Raw genomic sequence first — 12133 nt, 5'->3', positions numbered from 1 at the left:
GTACACCTCTAAAATGCCCTGTGCTTGTGGCCATGCCTAATTCCTGGACACTGCTGTAGAAAATATCATCCTGTCATCAGTATGTAATTCCTCTGAAATTAAAGAATCCTAGGACAGAGTAGGTGTTATTCCCAACCCACAACAGATGTTCCTTATCTTCAATCTAGAACACCAGACAGCACTTGTATACTTTTAAATGCCACTCAACAATTTGACAGACATATTCACAGAACCCTTAGAGCCACAGAAAAACTGGGTCTAATCCTAACTAGTATTAAGCATGTTCAACAATTTAAAAGAAGCCCAGAATGTGTAGGAGCTTCCAGAGTCAGATGTCATGAGATTTAAATTAAATTACTTTGAATGCACATATAAACAAGTATTGTCAAGTATCTGATGGTTTCAGGGACCCATTCTACACGACTGAACAGTTGTTCTTTTATTCAAATCAGGTTCCAAAATCTGTTTTTCAGGATGTTAAATAGTAAGTCCCTGGAAGATTTGATACAGGGCAGTGATAAACTCTTCAGCTGTAAATAAGATGTCAAAACATATTAAGACTCAACCAACAGAAACTCCTCCCAACCCTCATTGATGCATTTTAGCAATCAAAAATATGCAGAATGTTCACAGACAACATAGGTCAGATTTGAAAATAATTGACAAGAGTTTCCAAAGTTTACACTGCCTGAACTGCCTCTAGAAGACTAACTTAATGTATGTGGACATCATTCAATAAAACACTTCCAGAGGATTTGGAAAGCAGAATTATTAGCTGCTGTGGCTGTACAAAACCACGCAGTTTCACAGAAACTTCACAGCTTCACAAAAATTAACATTGTAATGCCATACCATGCCATACCATAGTAACACAGTTAATGACAAGTAAGTATGAAAATACATCATACCACTGTTCTTTCATAACATATTTTACAAGTAAAACCTTTTTTAAAAATCCTTCAAATTGTTTGCTGTGGTACCTTCTATGGATTTTAAGTTAAGCTGTAAGACCTTTAAGAGGTAGCAAAAATGTACTAGTTATATCATTCACTGCCATACTACTTGAATAATGTCAATTACAATAAAAATTAGCATATTTTTACGGCCTTCAACAGAGCTCTGGATACAGTGGATTGTGTAATATTACCAAGACAAGAATTTTAGTAACTGTAAGCCAAGATAGGAATTGGCTAATGAGAAACAGTTTATGCTGAAAGAGGTGTTACTGCACTGAAATTAGGTTACAAGTGAAGCTCCAAGGACTATCAAATATTTTCAGTAATGACTGCCTCATATTGTAGGAACATGCCAATAAAATCTGCCGATGACAAACTGTCACACAAGAAGGGTCAAAATCTCTCAGGTAAAAAAATTTACCTTGAAAATGAAGATGCTACAAATTGAATGAGATGTATAGCAAATCACTATCAGCTGCAAAGAACAGAATAGGAAAGAATGATACCAACTGACAATAAATGTACCAACAAGACAATAAAATACTCCTATAAGGCCACTGTATTAGTATAGGATAGGAATAATGACTCAGTGGAGACATCTTGTATAACTCCAGGCAATAACGTTCAGGATACATGAATGCAAACTGTAGCAAGTACAGTGAAAGGCTGCTAAAATAATTTCTGAAACAGTAATGCCTGCAGAAGAATAACATGCAAAGCTATCACAACGACACTATAAATTGGAAACATTAGCTAAGCATCAAAGGAACGTGACTCTTGAACAGCCTTTTAATGGAGATAATGATAAAGAAACAACTAATTTTCAGATTAAATCTGACATATTTATGGAAAAGATATCTGATTGCCTGTGATAACATGGGACAGGACTCCTTGATCCAAGGAAGCTCCTCCATTCCTCTGTTCCCATTTAAAAAATAAAACAACCCAAACTTAAGGCACTTTAACAAAGAGAGATTCTTTTCTATAATAATAAAGTCTTAATTTTGGTGGGTTTTTTTTAAATAGCACTTTAAACTTTTGACAGGACACATTTTACTGGAAAAAGCAAATGCACCTCTATGCATGCATATTCTCAGCTTCAATCACGCCATTTAACAGGAGGAGATTACAGAAGGTCTAATGAGGGAGAAGAAAAAAATGGGTGATCCCCAGGGTGTGGGCAGTGATTGAAATGTGCAATTGCATTTTAAACATAATTAGCTCCCTAATTGCATAGCCAAGTTTAATTAATGCAATTACATGAGTAATTAATTACTATTCATTTTAAGAGTACTGTTTTCAATGTTTTGTTCTCTAATTTTAAGAATTACAGAGATCTCAATATGTAATAACTTTGAAAAGTTTCCATCTATATGCATTGAAAAGGCAAGAGAAGAAAGAACACCTTGTTGTACCTCATTAACAGTCAAGGTTACATCAATTGCAATTGGTAACTCTCAAAAATCAGATGGATTATTTCTGGCTTGTAGACACGAAAAACTGAAGCTCTCCATTTTTGTTTCTATGCTTTTGGGCTTCGGTCACAGTCATGCCCAAGAGCTTCAGAGAGCCCAGGAGATTAGCTTGTGTTGGAAAGGAGCTCTGGGACCATGCTACCTTGTTATGTTTTTATCTACTACGTTTCCATATACAATATTCCCCTTAGCAACCAACATACTCCAAACAATTTGAGATTTTGAATTTCATTCTGTCATTCCTTTCTAATCTACTTTCTCCCTATGAAGGCTCTACAATCGACTCCAATTGTGCCCTGTTAGTCTCATGAGTAATTCCATTTAATGTACTGAATAAAATTCTTTAAGTCTCTAAATTAAATGGCTTTTGGGAATAAACTCCAAACAAATCTCCCACATAGTTTCATTTTTCATGATTTCATGCTTTCATTCACTGTGCATTATATGGTATAGATTTGACACTTTTACAGCCATCAAGTAGCTTGACCAAGAGGCTGAAAAGCACATTTTTCCTTTTCAGCACACTACTGACAACAGCATTGCATTTGGTTTTAAGCCCACACACTCATAAATTTCACTGAACTATACAACTAATTGGCTCTTTCTCTCATCCTAACTCCAGCACATCCAGACATTTTTGGCAGATTCATTAATCAGAGAGGTTGGTTTTCCTACCTTTCACTATGCTACAGTAGCTGCCAAATCAACAATTTGGAGGTTTTACTCCTTAGAGAGCATGTTAAAAGAAACATTGCTTTTAAGATCTTCCCAGTGTTAAACAAAAACTGCTGCAGGAACTTGCATACATCTAGGAATGAGATACTAAATCTTTCTGCCATGGTAGTTATCAGATAGTAAGTACTTATTTTTCTAATCCTAAGCAGTTTGGCTTTACAGTGGTGGGTTTGGTTTTTTTTTTAAATCTCATATTCTCTGATCTGACAGGTATTACAGTCAGTTAATCAGTCACAGATCTGCTCTCACTGTGACTGTCTTCTTGGCAAAGCCATCATACCATCTTTCGAATGAGGCAATGGTCCTATTGCTCATAACATTGGGGAAAAAAAGATAGGAGGGAAATAATCATTATAAAACATTGAGAAGATATTCCTCTGAGATATGAACAGCAAATAATTTTTCAGCAAAAAAAGTTACTCCTTAAAATTGTAAATAAGATGAGCAAAATAGTTCTCTTCTTCACAAGACAGGAAGAAAAAGGGACAGTTCTCATGTCATATGTAACTTACCAGCTGTGGCATTCAGAGTAAGAAGCCTGATGCTTTCATCAATGTCCCTAACATGTTCTGACATGCTGGCATACATAAAAGATAAACACTCGTCACTCTTGCTATGAATCTTTTTATTTATGAGACTCCCTGCATGTTTCAGGTCTTTATAGACAATTGGAGCTGAGACAATTTGAGGTCAGAAAAATAGATAGAAACTTGAAGTACAAGAACCCACTACTTTCACATAAAGTCAACTAATCAAATGAAGCTCAAGAGGTAAGAAAAGAGTGGCTTCTCAAAGTATGTGTTACAAGCGTGATCTGCTTCAAGCACTTTCCCATATCACCTTGAAATGAATTAAAAAGTTCCAAAAAGCCTGTTCTCCCCTGCAATGAATGGCAAGTGGGAGACATCAATGGACAAAACTTTCACTACTAATAGAGGGGAGAGTAACGTGATTGATTTTAGTATGTACATAATAGCCTCTGATTGCAATCTAAATTAACAAGTAAGAAGAACTGGGAAAAGCCAGAAATGCAAAATCATGGCAAGTTCCCTTCTCTCTGTGTCCAATGGGACAGGAAAATTCCCAACGGTCACATTTTGTGGGGGCTTGCCTCTTGTGCTATTAAGTGGTCGGGAACAACAGGGCTCTCACAGTACAAGCCAGATGCCAAGGAATGTTACAGTATAAATATCTTTACAGTAATGAAAAAAACCCTTACTCTATTGGAGTTCAGATCATGAGCTGCATTTTAGGGAAATTTGAGGGATGCTACAGATATAAAGGTAATGACAAATCCAGCTGTACATCTACCTTACATAAATGACATACTACTGGAAATCTACAAACGTGAGCTTATAGTAACTCCCTACCATGGCAGCTTAATTGCTCTTTGCAAACCTGGGAGGAAAACTGCTCTGTGAGTTTATACAACTACTGCGAGACAACACAAAGGGAAGGAAAGGCAACTACCTGTTGAGAACGTGCAACTCCTCCAGACTGATAATGAAGATAACCTCAGCATAAACCAACCTACTCTTTACAGGGCATAAAGCTAAAAAGAAGAAATTTTATATAACTTATGAAAAATTTTCTTTAAGTAGGAAACATCTTTCAAATATATATCTGAATGCTTTTATATATTTGATGGTTTTATTTCTCTTACAGGTTTGTATGATAGAAATCTTAAATCCTCACAACTTTGTTAATATTTTTGTATAAAATAGTCATAACTCACAACTTATTTTGTCCATTACTGAGCGCAGAACAGATAAGCCACGAAAGTCACTTGCCTCTGCTTTCAAACATAATGGAATACTTAGCTGAAATTATCACATAGAGAAAATTCTCACATGCTTTGTCTTTTCAGACCCAAAAGCTGAAAACGACACTAATTCTTATTACATGTTGATAGACCATAGTATTGTACAAAACTTCCTTTCAGCAATTACATATTTTCATTATCTGACTGCTTCTCTCTTCCCTGACTGAAGCTGAGCAACTGAACCTCTAAATTTTCAGAAACCAGGTGAAGAATACATGGCCTGAAGAAAGGAACAAGTGCAACTTGAGAAATAAACAAATTATCTTTCAGATACTCAAGGCTTAAATTTTCTACCACTTAAAAAGGGTAGCACACTCCTCACTCAAAACCTGTTTTCTTAAAATAGGAACTCAAGAACAGAGGGTCCCATACTACCAATTGCTTAAGAAACAGTCATAACACTAAGAACCACGTGAGTCTCTCAACTGTCAGAGCAATCACCTGGTATAATTCAGTAAAACTTCTGCTTTTAAGAGTTTTCTCATTTGCTCTATGAAGGGCATGATGTAAACTGTAAGGAAATACAGTCTTAAGACACCATGCTGCAATCTATTAAAAAAATAATGAAGTGCTGCCTATCATACTATCATCCACAACAGCAATAAGCAGGGTTCATACACCTTCATAATCTATACATGTTGAACTACTACATCAGCAGCACCGAAAAACATCTAAAACAAGTTTTACAGGAAGATCAGAAATTGTTTCCTGATTATCACACGTTGGTGTTTTCCTTCTATGTATGTGTGATAAGTGGTACAGTGTCTTTCAGCCAGTGCATGGGAAATGGAGGATATCCTTTGTTGGGAATAAGCCCAGCATGTTATTTTTCAGTTTGAAAGTGTTTAGGTTAAAAGTAGGAAGCTCACATTTCTGTTTGTGAAGATAAACAACTTTTTTCCTATGCTTGTGAATACTGTGAGATAGGTAATGTATCATTCACCAGACGTTCTTTTTATATTGTTTGCACAGTTTTCTGTGTAAAGGATTAGACTGTTATGGATGAAAAACACAGTTCTAAAAGACTGATATGGCAAAAATCAGAATTATGTCAAAGGCCAAAGATGCATCCAAGTGGCTTTATATTAATGGAAAGTCTCTTCTTTTGCCCCAAAGTACAACTGTAATATGCTACTTTGTAACAACACTGCTTTCCAGTCATTTCACAGTTCTCAAAATGAGCAAACTAAGCTTAAGACCAACATGTCCCATTCTATATCATAAGTACTGTATTTTTATTTTACAACATTTTTTCCCAGTGAATGAAACATTTTTCTACACTATATATTGTTTCAGGACAGAAAAAAAAATCTCTTAGCACAATTCAGTTTCATGGTTGCTTTCCACTTTACCTAAAACTTCTTAGGTAAGAGCTGTATTGAAGATGAACAACTGTCTTCTAAAAAATACAGTGTCATCATACAATCTTCAAGATGACAGCTGAGGCAGCATTAATCCAGAATGACCTAATACTGCCAATCAGAAGACATGAAAACTTCCTAAAAGAATCAAAAACTCACACTCCAGTCCTAATCTATTAATGTCAAAATGCCAGCCACAAATATAAAAACAATTGCATCATTTGTTTCATAGCTCTTCCCATGCAGAAGCCAAAAATCAGTTCAGAAGATCTTGCTGTAACTCTTAACAGCACCCATAAACCATTTGAACAGCAGCTGACTATACAGAACATTGGTCTTAAGGACGCAAAGTGCAAGGTGTGCGTAGGTGTTTTTCTCCAATTGTATCCCCACCATATAAAGACCCAAGAGAAAAAAAAAAAAAAAGACAATTAGTAGATCCTAAAATAATGAAAAGATGAGAAAGTAAGTCTTAGAGTGATAAAATTGTTCTGAAAGACTATGACTGTAGAGGTGAGTGTGCAGAGTGCCACACAAGATATCTCCCACATCTTTCAAAGTGAAAAATGACAGACTGTAAGTATAGATATCTGATGATCATAACCCCTCATACAGAACTAGTGAGTCTGTGAGTGAACTGAACACAAGTCTTTGGTCAATTCAGTCAGAAGTAAGTTTAGAAGAAGCTAACCTGGAAGCCTACAGTCAAACCAAAGCATGTTCATCTTTAATTTACAATCCAGAAACTGTTCCAAACTAGCATCAAGAAAGAAATAAAGGGGGTGAACTAAGGCATTAAAAACCCTGCCTTCACTTGTATTTTTTTCAGTACAAATTCCCTTTGCAGATTTGTTTCATCAAATATCCAGTATATTAAATGAAAACATACAAGCTAGTAGAATTTGGTGCCTTAATCTGTGATTATGTTATTTCAGAATTAACTACTAAGGAAAAACTAGCTTTTTCTACAGTTTTTCTAAAACTTTTTCTAAATCTAAGGAAAAAAAAAAATTAAAGAATGAGCATTTTTGAGGTATTCAAAACAAAAAGATGGTGATAAAGAGTAATTAAACCAGGCAAGTAGAGGACCTAAAAAAAGAAGAAATCAAATAATTAAAAATAGAATGTATAGAAGGAATGAAGTACCAGCAATGGCTGGTTTAGTTGAAAAGCTGCCCAATTTGAAGAGGACAAAATTCATAAATATTTCTAGCAATAAAGAGCTCCACATATACAAAGTGAGTATTGTATTAGAAACTAGACCCATTATAAAGATATTCTTGGAGAAACTGTATCATTGAGAAGGCAAGAAATACTTGCCATTGAAATATCTCCAGTTTTTAACTCCAACAACCCTAAAGTAGGAGAATGCTAGGATATCAAATGATTTTCCAAAACCACCTGAAAAGAAGCCAGAGACGCTCCAGGATTTATTTTTTTTAAAAGAGCTTAATATCTTCTCTACACCAAAAGTACATTGCTTCTAGCCTCAAAAGGGAGATTTCTGCCAAGACTGCAGGAAAGTAAAAAAAAATAAAATAAAGAACACAGAATATTACACTCAATTAATTACATGCTTAATTGCTCTCTTCTTTTAACAGCCTAATGAATAGAGCAAGTTTCAGTTTCAGTATGTATATGTAGCCCAAAGTTTCAGTCCAATAAAGGAGACAGGACTGATTTGAAATGTCTGTGCTAGGATCAGACATGTTCATAAAACCAGTAGTAAACACAGAATAAATAACACCTATGCCCCTTGCTTTCCACCGAGAGCATTCAGGAGCTAATAGGGGGTTTTCTGTACAACCTGAAAAGAAAACATTGTATGTCACGGAAGCTGACAGCCTCAATTAAACTTAAGAGAATCCAGCTCATCTTAGATCCCAGGCCAGTGGACCACCATGTGTCAGTGAAGCTTCTTCTTCCTCTCTTCACTTCTTTGGCCAGGACCTGGTTGCACTATTGACTCAACTTACATTTCTGAGTCAATAGTCTGAAAAGTATCCCAAGGCACACACAACTTTCATTTCAACCTTCCCGAGGCACACATCAAAGTAATTTACCAGGAAGCCAGCTGGCAAGAAGTAGGTTCCAAATGTTTGCATAAACTGCAAGTTAACTATTAAACTATTGGCAAAAAGCCCAATTCTAGTCAGAGGCACTTACCCTCATTAAAGCCCAACAAAATAAAACAAAAACAAAGTCTCTAAGCTAAGCCACTCAAGATGTTACCTATGTAAAACAAACATTTCATTTTAACGGTCAGATTCAATTTGGCTTTTGCTCACTCTCTGCACTGTGTACCTGCATAAGGAATATTCTTGCCATTTAAAAGCAAACCTGCCTGTCCTTTCTAGTAAACCAGAAATCACCTTCTTTTCCCTCTACTAACAGCTTTGCATACAAAAGAAACAACTGCAGTGATTTTTTTTTTTTTTTAAGAAATGCATAGTTCTCTCAGACATTCCTAGTCTCAAATGTCATACCTATCTTGTTGAAAATTCTGCAGGAAAAGCTGATGCATGCCATTTCATTTACAGACAATATTATCATATCTGTTGTCAACTCTTTTATAATCCTGAAGTTCAAGAGACAGTCATTTTTTCGTTTTGCAATGGAAATTTAGCTTTGGCATTAACAGTGGAGAGAATGGGCACATGTACACAGATAATTCAGTCAGACATGAGCTCAGTCAAACCGTACTCCAAGCTGGCCGGACACAAGCCAGCTCTAGTTCACAAGTCATGTAGCTGTGTTAGCACAGCACTGTGCCCACACTAATAAAACCTACTGAGAGGCAGGGTATATTGGGCTGGGCAGAGCCCTACACTGTCTGGCCAACTTCAATCAAGGACAGAGGATGCTGGGTCTGTCTGCACCCATCCACATATATACGTACTTCTGGCTCTGCAAGACTCTGACTTCTTCTGTGCATCTCTTCTCCTGCAGATCATTTTTTTCTTATGTTGTAAACAAGACGGCTAGAGCATAGCACCATACAGATGAGATTTTAAGTATCCTCCTTGACCATAGCTATGGTAATTCCTTGTAGCTGAGAGTAACTACTGGCACTACAAGGCAATGAGGGGCTAGGGTAATCGAATGGATTCTATTTACACAAAAGTACTTCCAAGAGCTCTGAAACACAACTGTCCTTTATAGCAGAAGAATTTCTCCCCGGCATTTATTCTGTTGTAGAATTCAAAAATTATAACTCAGTTCTTGTCAACATCTTAAAAACAGAAGACACATTTTAAGTAGTATTCACATCTACTTCGAAGTACACAAACAAACAGAAGATTAAGCTATTCATTGGAAAAAACAATGAATCCAAGTTCTTAGAAAAAGCCAGAAAACAAGACTGTGAAAAGAGATCAGGTAATACAGCAAATCACTAGTTCTTTAAAGTTTTGCTCCAAAGACACATGCAACTAAACTCATCTTTGCCAGTGCAAGGAAATTACTCAGTGTTCCAAGGGTGGAAAAAACCCATGTCTTAACAATCTACTGACACAAAAAACAAAGGACAGGTGTGCATCTCTGAGCTCAAATAACTAGCCCAAAAGATCAAGGAATAAAACTGTAACATGAACACGTTAATAACATTGCATTTTCCTTAATAACAAATGCCCTGGAGCAGCTTAATGCTGACATGACTTCTCCATTTTGTATTTTCTTGATTTAAAAAGGAGATTAAAAAAAACTCAAACAGCCAACCAAAACAGATTTAGTTAGCTATATACTTGATTTTTAGGAAATGCAGTAAGAAACCCTTCAATTATACAACATTATCTGTGCCAGCCCCTTCAGTCTTGCCCATGAAAAGGCAGACAGGGTAAAAAAGTCATTACTAGAGTGTGAGACTTCTGTCTCTATTTCAGAGTAACTTCTCACTACCTTTAACTTTTCTGTTGTCTAAAATAAGCACTCCATGTTTTGAAATGACCTATAGATTGTTGACTAAAAAGTCATGACAGTATTCAAGATATCTTTAGCAGCTTTCAAACTCAAAGCCACTGATATGAACTGAAGAAATTTACCTTATTCAGAAAGAAAATTTAATAATTTTTTTATACACAGCAGTATTTCAAAAGTAGAACTCATATTTGGATTTATGCTTTAACAGAACTCATAATTTGTATACTCATGTGTCACTGTGAATGCAAAACCCATGAAAAGGTATTATCCAAACAAGTTCAGGCAGACTCAGGTACCAGTAATCAGAGAACAGTGACAAAAGGAACATGGTTTAAGGAAAGATTTGTGTTAATTTTCATTGGAATAGCCTGCACGCTGCAAAAATACTAGTTAGTCAATATTTAGGTTTGCAATAAGGTCTATTAAATATGATCTGAGATCTAATCTAGAGTACTTATATTTCTTAGCTATAAATCACTGACTCCATAAACATGAATTCAGTATTCACAGAGGATTCTACGAGAGTGAGATTTTTGAGCGAGTAAAAAAATATTTTTCATTTTGATTTACAATATGTGCAAGAATACTCAAAATAATACTGGCTAGAACAAGTTCTAACAAACATTCATTGCTGGTGACAATCAAGACAATGAAAAAATTTTTTGGCTAAGTGACAATGTTGAATATGCATCTCTAAAGTACTATAGCTGTAAAGTTCATATATCCTGCACACCTGCATAAAAAAATCTCAGTGCACAATTTTCAGAGAGAAGCTAAACCTTACCCTTAGTGACAGAAGGAATGCTTTTTCCATCTGAATTACTTAAATCGAGTAACTAGTTCATTCAAGTTTTAAAAACTCATCAGACTTTGAAAATACAGGAGCTTGTCTTCCCCAACCCATTAATTAAAAAAGATGACAGATGAAAAAATGCTTGGAGAGCTACTCTCTAAACCTTACAAAGGACAAGGTAAATAGAAACAAAGTGTTCAGCTTCTAACTACAGTTAGCATTTTTTCTTAAAAAAAAAAATATTTGTTGTCCTCTTTGTTATCCAAAGTATGGAACAGCTCCAGTTAGCAAAATGTAAGTTGGTCAGAGCTGAATTAGAGAAATAGATAATTTGCATCCAAAGAACAACATGACATGAATGACACAAAGAACTCATATAGAGAATTCTACCATTTTTTAAATACAAAAATCTAATAATACAAGTAAATATAACTCGACTATAGAATTGTTTAGAGGGGTATACTGCTGTGTTTAGACATGTACATACAATAATTATATAGTGGCTATTCTACAAAGAAAAATGTAAACTGATGAATCTCCACCTTAAGTGTACAATCAAGATCATACGGGCTGAGAGGATGACCCAGAAATAAACTAAAGAAAATTAAATTTAAATTAATTTAAAATTATGTGAATGAATACTTCTTGGCTGATTTAAAAAAAGAAGTTAAAAATCTATTTCAAATTTAAAAAATTTATGGTTTGCCCAGAATGTGAGTAAAATTACTTAAGAAGAAGTGTACATATTTTTAGAGCGTGGTCAGCTATTCTGCATGTAACATCTGCATATATATCCTACTGTTTATCTCTTACCAGGCAAGAAAACCCCCTACGGAATGCACTGCAGAATCAAAACCAAAACAAGAGTGAAATGCAGGTATAACTTTCTGTACTATCCCCTAACATAAGAAGGCTTGCTGTTAAGTCTCCCTAAAATCAACCTGCAGAGATGTAACATACAGTTAACCTACAGTTAAGCCTTTCAAGTGAAGAGCTGCTCAAGTAAAAAGCTACAATTCAAGTAGGGCATTGAGCAGAAGCTACAGCCAAGAGCCATACTTGAAGCCACACTA

At 35.5% G+C, this 12133-nt stretch overlaps 1 protein-coding gene across 3 annotated transcripts in view; it reads right to left on the bottom strand.

Moving 5' to 3' along the window:
- NOL10 (nucleolar protein 10) overlaps positions 1–12133 on the bottom strand; it is a 51878-nt gene that overhangs the window by 17838 nt on the left and 21907 nt on the right. The gene's annotated exons all lie outside the window — the stretch shown is intronic.

This window comes from Athene noctua, chromosome 1, assembly GCF_965140245.1.
Source record: "Athene noctua chromosome 1, bAthNoc1.hap1.1, whole genome shotgun sequence".
Taxonomy (NCBI): domain Eukaryota; kingdom Metazoa; phylum Chordata; class Aves; order Strigiformes; family Strigidae; genus Athene; species Athene noctua.
Note: the sequence above shows the minus strand (reverse complement) of the source record. Positions and strands in the feature narration are given on the sequence as shown.